Source organism: Caretta caretta, chromosome 9, assembly GCF_965140235.1.
Source record: "Caretta caretta isolate rCarCar2 chromosome 9, rCarCar1.hap1, whole genome shotgun sequence".
In the NCBI taxonomy this organism is placed as follows: Eukaryota; Metazoa; Chordata; order Testudines; family Cheloniidae; genus Caretta; species Caretta caretta.
Genome location: NC_134214.1, coordinates 64,721,743 through 64,742,725, shown reverse-complemented (window position 1 = coordinate 64,742,725; position 20,983 = coordinate 64,721,743). Strand labels below are relative to the sequence as shown.

General features: G+C 47.6%; 1 long non-coding RNA gene across 1 annotated transcript; it reads left to right on the top strand.

Moving 5' to 3' along the window:
* The first annotated feature begins 14,300 nt into the window (after window positions 1-14,300).
* Window positions 14,301-20,965, top strand: LOC142073213 (uncharacterized). The gene is made up of 2 exons (XR_012669962.1): window positions 14,301-17,487; window positions 20,687-20,965. It is a non-coding gene; the product is annotated as an uncharacterized LOC142073213 (long non-coding RNA).
* Window positions 20,966-20,983: the final 18 nt, after the last annotated feature.

Genomic DNA, 20,983 nt, shown 5'->3' with positions numbered 1-20,983 from the left:
ACTTGATGCCGCTCCACTGTTTTGGAGTGTTCATCCAGAATGAGTGGCCAAATGAACTCAGGACTTGATGCCGCTCCACTGTTTTGGAGTGTTCATCCAGAATGAGTGGCCAAATGAACTCAGGACTTGATGCAGCTCCACTGTTTTGGAGTGTTCATCCAGAATGAGTGGCCAAATGAACTCAGGACTTGATGCCGCTCCACTGTTTTGGAGTATTCATCCAGAATGAGTGGCCAAATGAACTCAGGACTTGATGCAGCTCCACTGTTTTGGAGTATTCATCCAGAATGAGTGGCCAAGTGAACTCAGGACTTGATGCAGCTCCACTGTTTTGGAGTGTTCATCCAGAATGAGTGGCCAAGTGAACTCAGGACTTGATGCAGCTCCACTGTTTTGGAGTGTTCATCCAGAATGAGTGGCCAAGTGAACTCAGGACTTGATGCCGCTCCACTGTTTTGGAGTGTTCATCCAGAATGAGTGGCCAAATGAACTCAGGACTTGATGCAGCTCCACTGTTTTGGAGTGTTCATCCAGAATGAGTGGCCAAATGAACTCAGGACTTGATGCCGCTCCACTGTTTTGGAGTATTCATCCAGAATGAGTGGCCAAATGAACTCAGGACTTGATGCAGCTCCACTGTTTTGGAGTATTCATCCAGAATGAGTGGCCAAGTGAACTCAGGACTTGATGCAGCTCCACTGTTTTGGAGTGTTCATCCAGAATGAGTGGCCAAGTGAACTCAGGACTTGATGCAGCTCCACTGTTTTGGAGTGTTCATCCAGAATGAGTGGCCAAGTGAACTCAGGACTTGATGCCGCTCCACTGTTTTGGAGTGTTCATCCAGAATGAGTGGCCAAATGAACTCAGGACTTGATGCCGCTCCACTGTTTTGGAGTGTTCATCCAGAATGAGTGGCCAAATGAACTCAGGACTTGATGCCGCTCCACTGTTTTGGAGTATTCATCCAGAATGAGTGGCCAAATGAACTCAGGACTTGATGCAGCTCCACTGTTTTGGAGTATTCATCCAGAATGAGTGGCCAAGTGAACTCAGGACTTGATGCAGCTCCACTGTTTTGGAGTGTTCATCCAGAATGAGTGGCCAAGTGAACTCAGGACTTGATGCAGCTCCACTGTTTTGGAGTGTTCATCCAGAATGAGTGGCCAAGTGAACTCAGGACTTGATGCCGCTCCACTGTTTTGGAGTGTTCATCCAGAATGAGTGGCCAAATGAACTCAGGACTTGATGCCGCTCCACTGTTTTGGAGTGTTCATCCAGAATGAGTGGCCAAATGAACTCAGGACTTGATGCAGCTCCACTGTTTTGGAGTGTTCATCCAGAATGAGTGGCCAAATGAACTCAGGACTTGATGCCGCTCCACTGTTTTGGAGTATTCATCCAGAATGAGTGGCCAAATGAACTCAGGACTTGATGCAGCTCCACTGTTTTGGAGTATTCATCCAGAATGAGTGGCCAAATGAACTCAGGACTTGATGCAGCTCCACTGTTTTGGAGTATTCATCCAGAATGAGTGGCCAAGTGAACTCAGGACTTGATGCAGCTCCACTGTTTTGGAGTGTTCATCCAGAATGAGTGGCCAAGTGAACTCAGGACTTGATGCCGCTCCAGAATGAGTGGCCAAGTGAACTCAGGACTTGATGCAGCTCCACTGTTTTGGAGTGTTCATCCAGAATGAGTGGCCAAGTGAACTCAGGACTTGATGCAGCTCCACTGTTTTGGAGTATTCATCCAGAATGAGTGGCCAAATGAACTCAGGACTTGATGCAGCTCCAGAATGAGTGGCCAAGTGAACTCAGGACTTGATGCAGCTCCACTGTTTTGGAGTGTTCATCCAGAATGAGTGGCCAAGTGAACTCAGGACTTGATGCAGCTCCACTGTTTTGGAGTATTCATCCAGAATGAGTGGCCAAATGAACTCAGGACTTGATGCAGCTCCAGAATGAGTGGCCAAGTGAACTCAGGACTTGATGCCGCTCCACTGTTTTGGAGTATTCATCCAGAATGAGTGGCCAAGTGAACTCAGGACTTGATGCAGCTCCACTGTTTTGGAGTGTTCATCCAGAATGAGTGGCCAAGTGAACTCAGGACTTGATGCCGCTCCACTGTTTTGGAGTGTTCATCCAGAATGAGTGGCCAAATGAACTCAGGACTTGATGCAGCTCCACTGTTTTGGAGTGTTCATCCAGAATGAGTGGCCAAATGAACTCAGGACTTGATGCCGCTCCACTGTTTTGGAGTATTCATCCAGAATGAGTGGCCAAATGAACTCAGGACTTGATGCAGCTCCACTGTTTTGGAGTATTCATCCAGAATGAGTGGCCAAGTGAACTCAGGACTTGATGCAGCTCCACTGTTTTGGAGTGTTCATCCAGAATGAGTGGCCAAGTGAACTCAGGACTTGATGCAGCTCCACTGTTTTGGAGTGTTCATCCAGAATGAGTGGCCAAGTGAACTCAGGACTTGATGCCGCTCCACTGTTTTGGAGTGTTCATCCAGAATGAGTGGCCAAATGAACTCAGGACTTGATGCAGCTCCACTGTTTTGGAGTGTTCATCCAGAATGAGTGGCCAAATGAACTCAGGACTTGATGCCGCTCCACTGTTTTGGAGTATTCATCCAGAATGAGTGGCCAAATGAACTCAGGACTTGATGCAGCTCCACTGTTTTGGAGTATTCATCCAGAATGAGTGGCCAAGTGAACTCAGGACTTGATGCAGCTCCACTGTTTTGGAGTGTTCATCCAGAATGAGTGGCCAAGTGAACTCAGGACTTGATGCAGCTCCACTGTTTTGGAGTATTCATCCAGAATGAGTGGCCAAATGAACTCAGGACTTGATGCAGCTCCACTGTTTTGGAGTGTTCATCCAGAATGAGTGGCCAAGTGAACTCAGGACTTGATGCAGCTCCACTGTTTTGGAGTGTTCATCCAGAATGAGTGGCCAAGTGAACTCAGGACTTGATGCAGCTCCACTGTTTTGGAGTGTTCATCCAGAATGAGTGGCCAAGTGAACTCAGGACTTGATGCCGCTCCACTGTTTTGGAGTGTTCATCCAGAATGAGTGGCCAAATGAACTCAGGACTTGATGCCGCTCCACTGTTTTGGAGTGTTCATCCAGAATGAGTGGCCAAATGAACTCAGGACTTGATGCAGCTCCACTGTTTTGGAGTGTTCATCCAGAATGAGTGGCCAAATGAACTCAGGACTTGATGCCGCTCCACTGTTTTGGAGTATTCATCCAGAATGAGTGGCCAAATGAACTCAGGACTTGATGCAGCTCCACTGTTTTGGAGTATTCATCCAGAATGAGTGGCCAAGTGAACTCAGGACTTGATGCAGCTCCACTGTTTTGGAGTGTTCATCCAGAATGAGTGGCCAAGTGAACTCAGGACTTGATGCAGCTCCACTGTTTTGGAGTGTTCATCCAGAATGAGTGGCCAAGTGAACTCAGGACTTGATGCCGCTCCACTGTTTTGGAGTGTTCATCCAGAATGAGTGGCCAAATGAACTCAGGACTTGATGCAGCTCCACTGTTTTGGAGTGTTCATCCAGAATGAGTGGCCAAATGAACTCAGGACTTGATGCCGCTCCACTGTTTTGGAGTATTCATCCAGAATGAGTGGCCAAATGAACTCAGGACTTGATGCAGCTCCACTGTTTTGGAGTATTCATCCAGAATGAGTGGCCAAGTGAACTCAGGACTTGATGCAGCTCCACTGTTTTGGAGTGTTCATCCAGAATGAGTGGCCAAGTGAACTCAGGACTTGATGCAGCTCCACTGTTTTGGAGTGTTCATCCAGAATGAGTGGCCAAGTGAACTCAGGACTTGATGCCGCTCCACTGTTTTGGAGTGTTCATCCAGAATGAGTGGCCAAATGAACTCAGGACTTGATGCCGCTCCACTGTTTTGGAGTGTTCATCCAGAATGAGTGGCCAAATGAACTCAGGACTTGATGCCGCTCCACTGTTTTGGAGTATTCATCCAGAATGAGTGGCCAAATGAACTCAGGACTTGATGCAGCTCCACTGTTTTGGAGTATTCATCCAGAATGAGTGGCCAAGTGAACTCAGGACTTGATGCAGCTCCACTGTTTTGGAGTGTTCATCCAGAATGAGTGGCCAAGTGAACTCAGGACTTGATGCAGCTCCACTGTTTTGGAGTGTTCATCCAGAATGAGTGGCCAAGTGAACTCAGGACTTGATGCCGCTCCACTGTTTTGGAGTGTTCATCCAGAATGAGTGGCCAAATGAACTCAGGACTTGATGCCGCTCCACTGTTTTGGAGTGTTCATCCAGAATGAGTGGCCAAATGAACTCAGGACTTGATGCAGCTCCACTGTTTTGGAGTGTTCATCCAGAATGAGTGGCCAAATGAACTCAGGACTTGATGCCGCTCCACTGTTTTGGAGTATTCATCCAGAATGAGTGGCCAAATGAACTCAGGACTTGATGCAGCTCCACTGTTTTGGAGTATTCATCCAGAATGAGTGGCCAAATGAACTCAGGACTTGATGCAGCTCCACTGTTTTGGAGTATTCATCCAGAATGAGTGGCCAAGTGAACTCAGGACTTGATGCAGCTCCACTGTTTTGGAGTGTTCATCCAGAATGAGTGGCCAAGTGAACTCAGGACTTGATGCCGCTCCAGAATGAGTGGCCAAGTGAACTCAGGACTTGATGCAGCTCCACTGTTTTGGAGTGTTCATCCAGAATGAGTGGCCAAGTGAACTCAGGACTTGATGCAGCTCCACTGTTTTGGAGTATTCATCCAGAATGAGTGGCCAAATGAACTCAGGACTTGATGCAGCTCCAGAATGAGTGGCCAAGTGAACTCAGGACTTGATGCAGCTCCACTGTTTTGGAGTGTTCATCCAGAATGAGTGGCCAAGTGAACTCAGGACTTGATGCAGCTCCACTGTTTTGGAGTATTCATCCAGAATGAGTGGCCAAATGAACTCAGGACTTGATGCAGCTCCAGAATGAGTGGCCAAGTGAACTCAGGACTTGATGCCGCTCCACTGTTTTGGAGTATTCATCCAGAATGAGTGGCCAAGTGAACTCAGGACTTGATGCAGCTCCACTGTTTTGGAGTGTTCATCCAGAATGAGTGGCCAAGTGAACTCAGGACTTGATGCCGCTCCACTGTTTTGGAGTGTTCATCCAGAATGAGTGGCCAAATGAACTCAGGACTTGATGCAGCTCCACTGTTTTGGAGTGTTCATCCAGAATGAGTGGCCAAATGAACTCAGGACTTGATGCCGCTCCACTGTTTTGGAGTATTCATCCAGAATGAGTGGCCAAATGAACTCAGGACTTGATGCAGCTCCACTGTTTTGGAGTATTCATCCAGAATGAGTGGCCAAGTGAACTCAGGACTTGATGCAGCTCCACTGTTTTGGAGTGTTCATCCAGAATGAGTGGCCAAGTGAACTCAGGACTTGATGCAGCTCCACTGTTTTGGAGTGTTCATCCAGAATGAGTGGCCAAGTGAACTCAGGACTTGATGCCGCTCCACTGTTTTGGAGTGTTCATCCAGAATGAGTGGCCAAATGAACTCAGGACTTGATGCAGCTCCACTGTTTTGGAGTGTTCATCCAGAATGAGTGGCCAAATGAACTCAGGACTTGATGCCGCTCCACTGTTTTGGAGTATTCATCCAGAATGAGTGGCCAAATGAACTCAGGACTTGATGCAGCTCCACTGTTTTGGAGTATTCATCCAGAATGAGTGGCCAAGTGAACTCAGGACTTGATGCAGCTCCACTGTTTTGGAGTGTTCATCCAGAATGAGTGGCCAAGTGAACTCAGGACTTGATGCAGCTCCACTGTTTTGGAGTATTCATCCAGAATGAGTGGCCAAATGAACTCAGGACTTGATGCAGCTCCACTGTTTTGGAGTGTTCATCCAGAATGAGTGGCCAAGTGAACTCAGGACTTGATGCAGCTCCACTGTTTTGGAGTGTTCATCCAGAATGAGTGGCCAAATGACCTCAGGACTTGATGCAGCTCCAGAATGAGTGGCCAAGTGAACTCAGGACTTGATGCAGCTCCACTGTTTTGGAGTGTTCATCCAGAATGAGTGGCCAAGTGAACTCAGGACTTGATGCCGCTCCACTGTTTTGGAGTGTTCATCCAGAATGAGTGGCCAAATGAACTCAGGACTTGATGCAGCTCCACTGTTTTGGAGTGTTCATCCAGAATGAGTGGCCAAATGAACTCAGGACTTGATGCCGCTCCACTGTTTTGGAGTATTCATCCAGAATGAGTGGCCAAATGAACTCAGGACTTGATGCCGCTCCACTGTTTTGGAGTATTCATCCAGAATGAGTGGCCAAATGAACTCAGGACTTGATGCAGCTCCACTGTTTTGGAGTGTTCATCCAGAATGAGTGGCCAAGTGAACTCAGGACTTGATGCAGCTCCACTGTTTTGGAGTATTCATCCAGAATGAGTGGCCAAATGAACTCAGGACTTGATGCCGCTCCACTGTTTTGGAGTATTCATCCAGAATGAGTGGCCAAATGAACTCAGGACTTGATGCAGCTCCACTGTTTTGGAGTGTTCATCCAGAATGAGTGGCCAAGTGAACTCAGGACTTGATGCCGCTCCACTGTTTTGGAGTATTCATCCAGAATGAGTGGCCAAATGAACTCAGGACTTGATGCAGCTCCACTGTTTTGGAGTATTCATCCAGAATGAGTGGCCAAGTGAACTCAGGACTTGATGCAGCTCCACTGTTTTGGAGTGTTCATCCAGAATGAGTGGCCAAGTGAACTCAGGACTTGATGCCGCTCCACTGTTTTGGAGTGTTCATCCAGAATGAGTGGCCAAGTGAACTCAGGACTTGATGCCGCTCCACTGTTTTGGAGTGTTCATCCAGAATGAGTGGCCAAGTGAACTCAGGACTTGATGCCGCTCCACCTGATGACAATGGGAGGCTTTGGGTAGGCCTAGAAGGCTGTGAGTGCTCCACCATCAGCTCCAGCTTTTAGCTAGCTAACTTGGGTCCCAGACCAGCGAACCTGCTTCAGCACGAGCTGTGCAAAGCACCCAGAACTCTGGGCCCCGACTCCCGGTGCTAGCCCATACCCCGTGATTGCAGGCTAGACATACCCTTAAATAGTAAGACATTAAGAATGTTTTGCCTCAATGCTTCTTGGACCATTTTGAAGGCTGATATTCATCTCAGCACAGAGGTCCTATATAAGGCCATCCCCACCATGTAAGCCTTTAACCCAGGGCTGAATGATGCAAGGGCAAGGGTAGCTTTCACCGTAAGTGCTTTGTGCTTCCTCCATCCTTAAGCTCGTGTTCCTCCCTGTCCTTTGACGCTGCTCTCCACACTGTGAGTCCTGGCTTGCAGAAACCCATGGGTCACCACAGTGCATCAATTGAGCCTATTGTCCTCTGCTCTCCTACAGGCTGTCACCCTCCTTTCTTTGTGCTGAAAGAGCTCTGTGTGTGCTCAGATCGGCCAGCACCCAAGAACGAGCCACATAAACAAGAAACAGTCTCTCACTGCTGAAGTGGATTGCTTTTCCTATCAGCAGGGTCAGGGCCGGGTGCAGCAGTGCACAGGGTAGTGTGTGGAAGCTGAGGGTTCATCCAGAATCCAGATTCAATTCACTGCTTCACAGAGCGAGGAGGTACTCCCTGGGGAGCATGGCTGGGATGTGATTGCAGGGAGGGAAGCGTGAAGGAGGCCAGGAATGAATGGCACAGACACTAAAAGGCCCTCCTGACTGGGGGAGGATGGCTTCTCCAGGTCAATAATAATGAAGCCGTGTGGCCTCACCCGCAACACCTTTGTTTAAAGAAGTCAATGTTCAGCAATGATGGCTTCACTGTGCTGTGTCCCCAGCATGCTGCATGCGACGCTCACGTGGCAGCCCAAAGCTGTCACGGTCAATGAGCATTGTGAGTGCTCAGCACCCCTCAGGGTCAGGCCTTCTGTGAGTAGTGAGTGGGGGCATGTTCTGATGCACTACAAGCAGCCCAGCCAGTTGATTTGGCCTCAACACCAGTGCCACCATAGTAGTGAATTGCAAGAGCGCCAAGGATTGATGGCAGGTGACAGTGTAGCGCCATCAAGACATGCTGCATCACTCTCTGCTAAGGTGGTGGGTATATTTTGCTCTTGACAGCTGTCCTGGTGGAAGAGACACCGTGCTACTAGCCGTTCAGCAACAGCCGCCTCTCCCTGGTGCTCAGGCAGCTCCCATGCAGCGTTTCTTAGTATGGTTTCTGCAGGTGTGATGGGGGTGTTCACCCCACACTGCCCCTGAAGGGATTAAGGTTGCTCAGAACAGCTATGGCTAGAAGGCGCAATTAAGTTACTTTAATGAATTCCCCCAGCCAGTGGGATTGGTTGGAATTTTTCCCCTCCAAGTTTTTTTTTTTTTTTGGCCAGATGGTAGCTTTTTTGACAAATTGAAAATTTCAGCCAACAAAACTTTTTTTGTCAGTGAAAAAAACCAGGTGGGTTGTTTTGTTTTTTTTTCCCTGTTGCTGAAAACACAATAATAATAATAAAAATGATGGAAGAGTTTTGACGAAGCGTCTGTACTAAAATTGAAAAAAAAGTGTTAATTGAAATTTTTCACAGGGGGTGCAGGTGGGGGGGGGGGGTGAAATAGTTCCTGGCCAACTGTACACTGAACAAACCAGTGAAATACTGGTACAAATTGCATGCCTTGGGCTTCAGCTGTGTGCTGTATTGACAGCTGCAAAGTGTGTGGCAAACTAATGGTAGGAACTTGCATACTTTTTTGTGCCAAGCCTCTACTTCCATCGCCGACTCCCCTAGATTAACCCTGGTCCCCTCCTCCCCAAAACATGGAGGAAAGTGCAACACCTATGCTACTCAGGTAATTCTTCAAGAAAGGTAAAGGGGAGTGGGCCGATTTCCAGGCTGTTACACTGATGAAAATCTGGCTGAGCTCCTTTAATTGCAATGGAGTCTCTGTGACTTCACATTTGGCTGAGTGGCCAGAGAGAGCACAGATAATATACAAAGTTTTCATTAACATAAGGCTCTGACTCTGGGGTCTATATACTTAGCAGCTGCCTACCAGAGCTTGGGCAGAGGGGCAGAACTTCAATCAGCACTTACAGCAAAATCAATTATCACTTAAGCTACTGGTTGTCTTGAGAGACAAGAGGAGCTGTGTGTACAGAATGATTCTAAAAATCTATAGCAAGGCAAGATAGCCATTGCACCTTGGGGTCTCTGCTTCTGTCCCTGGCTGGCAGAGGGGTACCGGACAGAGACACCTGGCTCAGATTCTCCTCGGGTTTATTCTATTGCTTCTGCTAGAGATAACTGGGGACAAACAGCAATGTGAAATTCGCTGCTGGGGGCTATTTCACTACATGGTTACAATAAAGATAGAAGGGAGAGCCAAGCAGGAAATCTTCCGGTCAGTCTGCTCAGTTCTTCCCTGGCTGGGGTAAGGAAGATGGCTGCGTTGCATCTAGCAGGTGTTTGTTTCATCCTTAGGCTATTGACTGAGGAAGGGGGTAGACTCAACTCTGAGGGAGTTTGGAGGGCTTTATTCTTCTTGCCCTGGTTGTGATATAGATTGTTGCAGAGGTGGGGGGGGCCTGCTCAAACTCTTCTTAGAACTAGCTCCTGCGAAGAAGTGGGTGTTCCTATCCACTGCTTTGGAATGATTTACCATGGCTCTAAGGCAGTGGTTTTCAAACTGTGGGTCATGACCCAATACTAGGTCACAGAATGGAAGGCACTGGATAGCGGTGGCTCTGGTCAGTACTACCGACCAGGCCGTTAAAAGTCCTGTTGGCGGTGCTGCCCAACTAGGCAGGCTAGTCCCTACCTGTTCTGACACCGTGCTGTGCTCGAAGTGGCCAGCAGGAGGTCCAGCTCCTAGGTGGGGGGGGGGCACACGGCTCCGCGTGCTGTACCCGCCCTGAGCACTGGCTCCGCACTCTCATTGTCCAGGAACTGGCCAATGGGAGCTGGGGGGGGGGGCAATGCCTGTGGGTGAGAGCCGCACAGAGCCGCTTGTAGACCTCTGCCTAGGAGCCGGACCTGCTGCTGGCTGCTTCCAGGGCACAGCGTGGTCCACGCTGCCAGGACAGAAGCCTGCCTCTGCACCCTGGATGCACCGCTGACTGGGAGCCGCTGGAGGTAAGCCCACGCCCCAACCCCGTGCCCCAATCCCCTGCCCCAGCCGTGAGTCCCCCCTCAAATCCAGAGCCCCTTGCTCTACCCCAAACCCCTCATCCTCAGCCCCACCCCAGAGCCTGCACCCCAGCCCAGAGCCCTGACCCCCTCTTGCACCCCAAGCCCCTGCCCCAGCCCAGAGGTAGCTCACGAAAGCTCATGCTCAAATAAATTGGTTAGTCTCTAAGGTGCCACAAGTACTCCTTTTCTTTTTGCGAATACAGACTAACACGGCTGTTACTCTGAAACCTCCCACACTCTGAGCTCCTCATTCCCGGCTCCTCCTCACAGACCTCACCCCTACACCCTAACCCTCTGCCCCAGCCCTGAGCCCCTTCCATACCCCAAAGCCCTCATCCCCAGCTCCGTTGGGTCACAGGCATCAACAATTTTCTTCAACTGGGTTGCCAGAAAAAAGGTTTGAAAACCACTACTCAAAGGAAGGAAGGTATTACTGATTCCTAGTCTTCAGTCTCCGCCTTGTGGCTGAAATCGGCAGTGCCATCATCCTTGTCCAAAGCAATGGGTCACCCCCATCCTCAGGTGCTTCCTCTTGGCATAGTGCTTTGAACTTGTGCAGCATTCTTTCACCAGACAGTTCTCACCCTACAGCTGTCAGCTAAGTATGAGTAAGTCCATTTCCCACACCTTAGAGCACAGTCACCAAAAGCAATGAGAGAAAAATAGGTGCAGTTGACAGTGTCAGCATCCCATTCGTTAAAAAAATGCACAAAATAGATCACATGGGGCTAAATATTTCCCTGAACAAAAGTATTCTGAGTACACAGTTGTATCATCAATTGTATTTAGAAGCTTTCTGCTACTGTTTCTATGAGTTATGGCCCTTTTTGTGTGTTTGTGATTTCTTTGGATTGGACGCCTGATAATGTTTAAACATTTTGTGGTACAGAAACACTGCACCACTTCCAGCATCTACACCCACCATGGTGATGACCTAACAGGTGGTAGCAATAATTTTTTTCTAGCTGATGGGTTACCCCTTAGTGCCCAAAATGGGTCCAAGCTGTCACACTACTATTACAAATTAGCTTTTGCCTAGTTTAATACACACCAACGCTTCAGAAAAGCTGGCGGCACATCAGCTGTGGGTGTAACAGAGCATACAAGTAAAGAGCAGAGCAGGAAGGCAGGCATGCAACTTGATGGGCTTCTCAGCTGAAAAGTGGACAGGAGAAAGAACATAACCCCCTAGGAATGCTCTGGTTTTCATCAGCAGTCCAAGGAGTGGAATTGTGGATGGGCATTCCAACTGTGTCTACTGAATATCTCCTTCCACCCTCCAATACACCCATCTGGTTTCTACTGATGTACCCAAGGGTAGAAGTTGACCCTAAGATCCAATTATCAAGATGCTCAATGACGGGGAAGGACAAGGAATTTGAAGTCCTTGCAGAAAGGATTCAATAAAGCTAAACCAAATATTTCTACAGCAATGTGTGCATGGTGCTTTACAGACAATTAAAAACAGGGACTGTGGCCCAGATCCTCAAAGATCTTTAGGTGTCTAACTCCCACTGAAATCATTGAATCACTGAATCATAGAAATATAGGACTGAAGGGACCTCAATAGGTCATTTAGTCCAGTCCCCTGCACTCATGGCAGGATTAAGTAATAACTAGACCATTCCTGACAGCTGTTTGTCTAATCTGCTCTTAAAAATCTCCAGTGATGGATATTCCACAACCTCCCTAGATAATTTGTTCCAGTGCTTAACTACCCTTAAAGTTGGGAAGTTTTCCATAATATCTAACCAAATTCTCCCTTGCTGCAATTTAAGCCCATTTCATTAGGCCTGCCAACTTGAAGACATCTAACTTGCCTACGCAATTCTTAACTTGTTCTTTTCCTACTTTAGCCTCAGAGCCTACCCCATTTACATGAATGTAAACTATGTTAGTTATCCAATCACTGCTAACTTTTCTGGTGAAAACTGAAACAAAAAATGCATTTAACATTCAGACATTGCTGCATTTTCTGTCATTGTTTTCACTCCTCATTGAGTAATGGGCCTACCCTGTCCTTGGTTTTCTCCTTGCTTCTCATTTATTTGTAAAATGTTTTCTTATTACTCTTTATGTCCCAAGCTACTTCAATCTCATTTTGTGCCTTGACCTTTCTTTGGGCTAGGCTACACTTGCAGATGTAGAGCGCTGTGAGGTAAACCCACCTTCATAGAGCGCAGCAGGGAAAGCACTGCAGCCTATCCACACTGACAGCTGACAGCACACTGGCGTGGCCACATTTGCAGCACTTGCAGCGGCATTGGGAGCAGTGCATTATGGGCAGCTATCTCACAGAGCACCTCTTCCCATTCTGGCGCTGTGGCTTGTGGGAAGGTGGTGGGAGGTGTGGGGCACTCTGGGTTCTGTCCCAATGCCCCGTGATGCATCAGTTCGCATCCAAGCATTCCCTGTGCTTCCGTCCACATTTGGCGCCATCTTTCAACATTTTTTGTACTGCGCACTCTGTCTTCCCTTTCGGTCTGTGGGAATGGAGCCCAAACTGCTGAGGAATATGCTAATGAGTCTCACCAGCACGTCACGTTTGGCAGTCAAGTTATTCCTTAAGATCCAAAGTGACAGTGTGGCCTTCGACAATGATATCGACGCCAGTAACGCATACGACTCGAGTTTGCTTGTGGCACTCATGGACATGCTCACCACTGTGGAACGCCACTTTTGGGCTCGGGAAATAAGCACCAAGTGGTGGGATCACATCGTCATGCAAGTCTGGGATGACAGGCAGTGGCTGCAGAACTTTCGGATGAGAAAAGCCATTTTCATGGGACTGTGTGAGGAGCTCGCCCCCACCCTGCGGCGCAAGGACACGAGATTGAGGGCTGCCCTGATGGTGGAGAAGCGGGTGGCTATTGCAATCTGGAAACTTGCAACTCCAGACAGCTACCGATCGGTCTCTAACCAGTTTGGAGTGGAAAAGTCGACCGTTGGAATCGTGTTGATGCAAGTTTGCAGGGCCATTAATCGCATCCTGCTCAGAAGAACCGTGACTCTGGGTAACATGCATGACATTGTGGAGGTTTTGCACAAATGGGTTTCCCTAACTGTGGAGGGGCAAGAGATGACACACATATTCCAATTCTGGCACCAGCCTCCGAGTACGTTAATTGGAAGGGGTATTTCTCTATGGTTTTCCAGGCGTTTGTGGATCACCGTGGGCGTTTCAGAGACATTACCACAGGCTGGCCTGGAAAGGTGCATGACGCACACATCTTTTGGAACACAGGCCTGTTCAGGAAGCTGCAAGCCGGGACTTTTTTCCTAGACCAGAAGATCACTGTAGGGGAAGTTGAAATGCCCATTGTGATCCTTGGAGACCCCGCTTACCCTTTAATGCCATGGCTTATGAAACCCTACACAGGGAACCTTGACAGCAGCAAGGAGAGGTTCAACAACAGGCTGAGCCAGTGCAGAATGACTTTAGAGTGTGCTTTTGGCGTTTAAAGGGCCGCTGGCGCTCTCTGTATGGGAAGCTGGACTGGCCGATGACAGCATCCCTGCCATTATATCCGCGTGCTGTACCCTCCATAACATTTGTGAAGGGAAGGGTGAACGATTCACTCAGGCATGGAACTCAGAGGTTCAACACCTGGAGGCTGACTTTGAACAGCCACAGAGCAGAGCTAGTAGAGGGACCCAGTGCGGAGCTGCAAGGATTAGGGATGCCTTGAGGGACCAATTTGAGGCTGAAAGCCACCAGTAATGTCTGGTTCCCTGCACGGGAGTGAAGTGCAGTGGTTCCAATGTTAGCAGGAATCTGTTTGCTGTGCTGACTTGCAGTGCCTGTTTCTTTTCTGGGCTAAGGTATCTTTTACTTTATGCAATAATAAAGAATGTTTTCAAAACCAAAAAATCCATTTATTGAAAAGAAAAACAACTGCTTGGGAAACAGAAAGGGCAACGGGGTGGGGTGGGGAACGGTAAAAGTCACAGATTTGCGTATGTCCTATCTGGAGTCCTGTGCAATGAGTGCTGCACTTCAGGATGGCTATACTGCATGGTGATGGGGGTTGAGTGCAGTGGGTAAGGGCTGTAATTTTCAGGGCTGGGTGGTGAAGCTACAGGTGTTGGAGGCAGCTGGTGGCAGTAAGAACCCAGATGTTGGGGAAAGTGGGTTGGAGGTGACATGGGGACACAAGGGAAAGAGTTTTGGGACAAGGGCTGTGGGGAGCGGTAGTGCTCCACCTGCATGGCTATGAGCACCTGAATAAAGTTTGCTTGGCGCTCCATTATGCTTATCAACCAATCCGTGCTTTGGTGCCAGTGATCCGCATTCTGCTGGCGGATCCTCCTTTCACTGTCCCGCCACTCCTGCATTTTTCAATTTTCATTATTTGAATGCTGCATGACTTCATGAAACATTGTCTTCCTTGCTTTTACGTGGCCTCTTTCTGATTCTTTGGAGTCTTTTGGCCGGTGATAACATGGACGGCTGAGATCTCAAGGTTGCATCTATAAAGGCAAAATGTAACACTTAACAGAGGCAGCATTGTTCACACCAGACAGAGCAATGATTCCCCTGTACTTAACGGCAAGCACAGTCTACACAAAAGCATAATTTGCCTGCCCCAAAGCGAGCGCACATAACCCACGGGAGCCCCAAAATGGTGAATAAGCACAGGCTCAAGCATGACCGATTGTTTCACTGCTGTACTGTCCTCCGGGTTTCTGTGCCTTGGGGAGAGCCAACAGCAGCAGGGGGCCCCTATACTGAACACTGTCTCCACATTTTCCACAGGAGTTCGTCCTGGAAGATATCTTGCTGCTGAGGGTGACCTGGGAAGCAAGGGAGGGTCTTCTACTGTAATTCAGCTTCCTCCCTGGCCCATATGCAGCTTGCCTGTGTGCAGCAATGGTTCCCCCGCTCCTCACGACACAGTGACACGGACACGTTAGCCTGACTGGGACAAGGATCACAGTGGCTCTCCCGAGAAACCTGCGCAAGTGCATTGCCCAAGTTCTGGCTGAGACCTTTGAAGAGATCACTGAGGCCAATTACCGCGATGAGAGAGAACACATCAACGCCCTATTCCGCATCTAGGCCTAACCCTCCTGGCCCCAAGAGCCCACACCGAATAACCTCCTTCCCAAAATAAAAGCCGCTTACCAGGAACCTCCTCTAGTTTTGTCCTTCCCCAAGCACCAGCCGCCGCAACTGGCTACCTTCCTCCTGGCTTGAGAACAGCTCCTGGCTGCATGCATCTAGGGATTCCGGGGTGTCTTCCTCTGCCTCAGCACCCTCACTTCCGCTTTGCTCCTCCTCCTCCTGCCTTGTTGAACTGGGCTCTGAAGTATCCATGGTGGTACTCGGAGTGGAGGTGGGGTCGGCCCCAAGTATCGCGTCCAGCTCTTTGTAGAAATGGCAGGTCGCAGGGGCAGCACCAGAGCGGCTGTTTGCCTCAGAGGCTTTGCGGTAGGTATTCCGCAGCTCCTTCACTTTAACCCTGCACTGCTGTGCATCCCAGTCATGGCCCCTTTCCAGCATGGCCCTTGATATCTGCCCGAAGATATCGTAATTCCTACGGCTAGAGCACAGCTGGAACTGGACAACTTCCTCCCCCCAAACACTGAACAGGTCCAGCACCTCGCCATTATTCCATACTGGGGCTTGCCCGGCATGTGGAGGCATGGTCACCCGGAAGGATTCACTGAGAGCACTCCACGCCTGGCTGAGCAAACAGGAAGGAGATTTTCAAAATTCCCAGAGAATTTAAAGGGCAGGTCTGATGGTTGGTCACCTGAGGGCAGAGCAGTAGAGTTCAAAGTGATGACCAGAGTGGCTAGAACAGGCATTGTGGGACACCTCTGGAGGCCGATCAGAGCGCAATATAGGGCCAGGGTGTCCACACCGGCACCGCAGCGCTCCAGAGGGGGCGCAGCAAACATTATTCCACTCGCTGAGGTGGAGTACCAGCAGCGTTGTAGCCGCGGAGTCAGAGCACTCTACATGCCTTGCCAGTGTAGATGGGGAGTGAGGTACAGTGCTCTGCGTGGCTTTATTGCGCTGTAACTCGCAAGTGTAGCCAAGGCCTTTGTCCCTACATGCTTGCTTCAGCCACGGTGGTCGTTTACCATACTTCCTATCTTTCCTACTCATTAGGACCGTTTGTTCTTGTGCCCTTAATAAAGTTTCTTTAAAAAACTGCCAGCTGTCCTGAACTCTTTTTTCTCTTACAGTTGCTTCCCACAGGCTCTTACCTACCAATTCTGAATTTACTAAAGTCTGCCTTCTTGAAGTCCATTGTCTTTATTCTGCTGTTTTCTCTCCGACCATTCCTTAGAATCATGAACTCTACCATTTCACAATCACTTTCATCCAAGCTGCCTTCCACTTTTAAATTCTCAACCTGTCTCTATTTACAAGAATCAAATCCAGAATAGCCTCTCCCCTTGTTGCTTTTTCTCCACCCTTTGTAATAAAAAGTTGTCTCCAAAGCATTCCAAGAACTTGTTGGATAATCTGTGCCCTGCTGTATTTCCCGCCCCCGCCCCCAAACAGATGCCTGTGTAGTTGAAGTCCCACATCACCACCAAGGCCTGTGTTTTGCATGATTATTAGTTGTTTAAAAAAAAGCTTCATCCACCTCTTCTTCCTAGTTGGGTGTGTGACGTTACACTCCATATGCTTTAAAAAAATATGTTTATACATGTGAATATGATGTAACTGGAATATGCTTTATGCAAAAGGTCTTTTGTAAGGTATCATTACAAAGCTTATGTTCTACTGAGTGTGTTCATCCTATTTGTATGTATGTATCATTCTTGTATCTAAAACTAGAAATATGAAGTATTACTCTGAGGTCCTATTGTAATTATGCAAAGTGTGGGCCATTAATGGTGGCTTGGAATCTTGATGGCTCCCATTAACCAGGACAATTTGTTGTGAATGGCTCTGTTTACTTGCAAAACTTGCTGGGTATGTGCCAGCCAGCCTTGGAAGAATGGAGACTAGGGGTCTCACAGGACATGTGACCATGTCACATGATACTGAAATCCATCTTAAACCTGGTGCTTTTCCATTTAGAAGAAGGGGTGGGAACCCAAAGAGAGACAAAGGAATCCCATCTTGTGCCAAAACTATAAAAGGGGGTGGAACAGAACAAAGGAGTCCCAGTCATGTGGAATCCCCTGCTTTTCATCTAAGATGCCTGCTGGAACTGACAAGGTCTGTACCAGGGGAAAGGATTGGGCCCAGACTAGGAAGGAGTCAAGTATTGAAAGAAGCTTATTGGAACATCTCTGAGGGTGAGATTTTCCTGTATTCAGTTTCTTAATGTATTAAGCTTAGACTTAAAAAGAAAAGGAGTATTTGTGGCACCTTAGAGACTAACAAATGTATTTGAGCATAAGCTTTTGTGAGCTACAGCTCACTTCATCGGATGCATTCAGTGGAAAATACAGTGGGGAGATTTTATATACACAGAGAACATGAAATAATGGGTGTTACCATACACACTGTAACGAGAGTGATCAGGTAAGGTGAGCTATTACCAGCCGGGGGGGGGGGCGGAAAAACCCTTTTGTAGTGATAATCAAGGTGGGCCATTTCCAACAGTTGACAAGAATGTCTGAGGAACAGTGGGCGGGGGGGAAATAAACACGGGGAAATAGTTTTACTTTGTAGATGACACATCCACTCCCAGTCTTTATTCAAGCCTAATTTAATGGTGTCCAGTTTGCAAATTAATTCCAATTCAGTAGTCTCTCGCTGGAGTCTCTTTTTGAAGTTTTCTTGTTGAAGAATTGCCACTTTTAGGTCTGTAATCGGGTGACCAGAGAGAACACTTCAATCTTTCTGGTCACTCGATTACAGACCTAAAAGTCGCAATTCTTCAACAAAAAAACTTCAAAAACAGACTCCAACGAGTGACTGCTGAATTGGAATTAATTTGCAAACTGGACACTATTAAATTAGGCTTGAATAAAGACTGGGAGTGGATGGGTCATTACACAAAGTAAAACTATTTCCCCATGTTTATTTCCCCATCCCTACTGTTCCTCACACGTTCTTGTCAACTGCTGGAAATGGCCCACCTTGATTATCACTACAAAAGGGGGGTTTTTTTTGCTTTTTTTCCTCTCCTGCTGGTAATAGCTCACCTTACCTAACCACTGTCGTTACAGTGTGTATAGTAACACCCATTGTTTCATGTTCTTTGTGTATATAAAATCTCCCCACTGTATTTTCCACTGAATGCATCCGATGAAGTGAGCTGTAGCTCAAGAAAGCTTATGCTCAAATACATTTGTTAGTCTCTAAGGTGCCACAAGTACTCCTTTTCTTTTACAGATATAGACTAACAAGGCTGCTACTCTGAAACCTAAGCTTAGACTTGTGTTTTGTTTTATTTTGCTTGGTAACTTACTTTGTTCTGTCTGTTATTACTTAAAACCACTTAAATCCTACTTTTTATACTTAATAAAATCACTTTTGTTTATTAATTAACCCAGAGTAAGTGATTAATTCCTGGGGGAGCAAACAGCTGTGCATATCTCTCTATCAGTGTTATAGAGGGCGGACAATTTATCAGTTTACCCTGTATAAGCTTTATACAGAGTAAAACAGATTTATTTGGGGTTTGGATCCCATTGGGAGCTGGGTGCTGAAGATAGGTGACCAGCTGAGCAGTTTTTTGTTAAAGTCTGCAGCTTTGGGGGCGTGGATCAGACCTAGGTCTGTGTTTGCAGCTAACTAGCATGTCTGGCTCAACAAGGCAGGGTTCTGGAGTCCCAAGATGGCAGGAAAAACAGGCTCAGAGGTAATCTCAGCACATCAGGTAACAATCCCAAGGGGGTCTCTGTGACTGAACCCCATCACAGGGTGGTCTATAGTAGACCCCTACCATGACATCCCCCTTGTATTTTACCCCCTTTATCCTCACCCAGAGACTTTTAACAGGTCTGCCTCCCACTTCTACCTCAACCTCAGTGCAGGCACAGACATCTTTGATATATAAGACATCTCCTTCCCTTTTTCCCCCCTGTGTCTTTCCTAGATCACTATACTAATTATGTTGTAGCTGTGATTATTCATTAGAATTTCTAGTTCTTCCTGTTTATTCCCCATACTTCTTGCATTAGCATACAGACACCTAAAATGGTCATTAGATTTTGCCTCTATATTCCCTCATCTCTCCCTGCTGCAATTGCCCATGTTTCCCCCCAGATCACTCCCACCCAGGAGTGATTCAAATGCCGTGCACTTGATTAGCAGAGCTAGCGCACATCAATCAGCATATGTTCAGGTGCTGCTTTGCATCCATGTTGCTCTTGCAGCTGCTCCTAGGACCCTCCTGCTGGCTGTGCAGAGTGGGGACAGAGGAGGTACTGTGTCACAGTTTCCCCACTTTCCCAAACCCCATCTCCACATAGCAGGGGAGAGGGGCAAGGCTCAGGAGGTGGAGCAGGAGAGAGCTGCTGGGGTCTGAGGTCTGAACTAGCTTTCTGGGTGAGTGTCTTAAAGAGACAGCACACAGTCTGAGACTTCCCCAGCAGCCAGCTTATACAATTGAAAAGGAGTACTTGTGCCACTAACATGGCTGCTACTCTGAAACTCATTCAGTTGGTGTCTCTCTCTCTCTCACACACACACACTCCCCCCTGCCCTTCTCCCTTGCCTATGTACCCCAGCTCCACAGAGCAGGGGAGGGTGAGACAGGGCTCAGGACAGAGCAGGAGAGCTTTCAGTGAGTGCCTTAAAGAGACAGCACCCAGCATCTCTCAGGAACTTCCCTAGCAGCCAGCACCCATATTATTCCTGTCTCTCTCTCACACACACACACACTTTCACACTCACCTACCACCACATACTTGTATTATTATTACTTCTTGGTACGTCCTGCAATGCACATATATTCTGTAATTTTATTCTTTCAAAGTGTGTTATTTTACTGGTCTATGCATTTCATAATTTTTATTTCTCTTACACTTAAATTTAATTCTTTGAGTAGTGAGTTCTAAAATGCCTAACCTGTCCTGGCTGGAGTAATTAACCCTATGTTAACTTTTTAAAAATATATATCTAGGTTTTTTGTTTCTGCTGGTGGCACACATCCGCATATACCTCGGTGCACACAAGATTTATTCCGCACATGGATGGAAAAAATTAGAGGGAATATTTAAAGTCTAGTTAACCGAGGTTCCAGACCAGCCAAACCATGTCTGAAATGAGTTTAGCTCCAACTTAATTAGAACACAGTTCGATGGCCAGTCCTGAAGAAACCCAAATGGCTACCAGAAGCATATGCTTTCCTCATTTTCAGACAAGGGGTCATACAGGGAACACTGCCATCAGATGGAGCTGATAGGCTCACATCCAGCTGCTGTCCACCCTCCTTCCATATGAACTTTGCAGAGACTAATGCTTTATACACACAGCCTTTAGCCAAAGAACTTCACAGCTCTTTCCAAAGATGGCTGAAGTATCATTTCCTTAATTTTACAGATTGGGAAACAGGCACAGGAAGATCAAGCAGCTGACCCATCACTAGTGCTGGAAGCAGCCCCTCCTCCAACCACTAACCCATGCCATTGCTGGGTACAGGGAAGCAGGGAGCTGTCTATAACTATTCGCTTAGAATAGAATGCATAAATAATGTTGGCCCTTACAGTCGCAATGGAAGCTAAAATAAAAATCAAAGTGAGAGAATACTGGATTCATGAAGTTCGAATGGATATTTTAGGCAAATGTTGGAAATTGATAATAAAGCCTTCTTAGAAACTGCACTGCTTCTGTTTGACA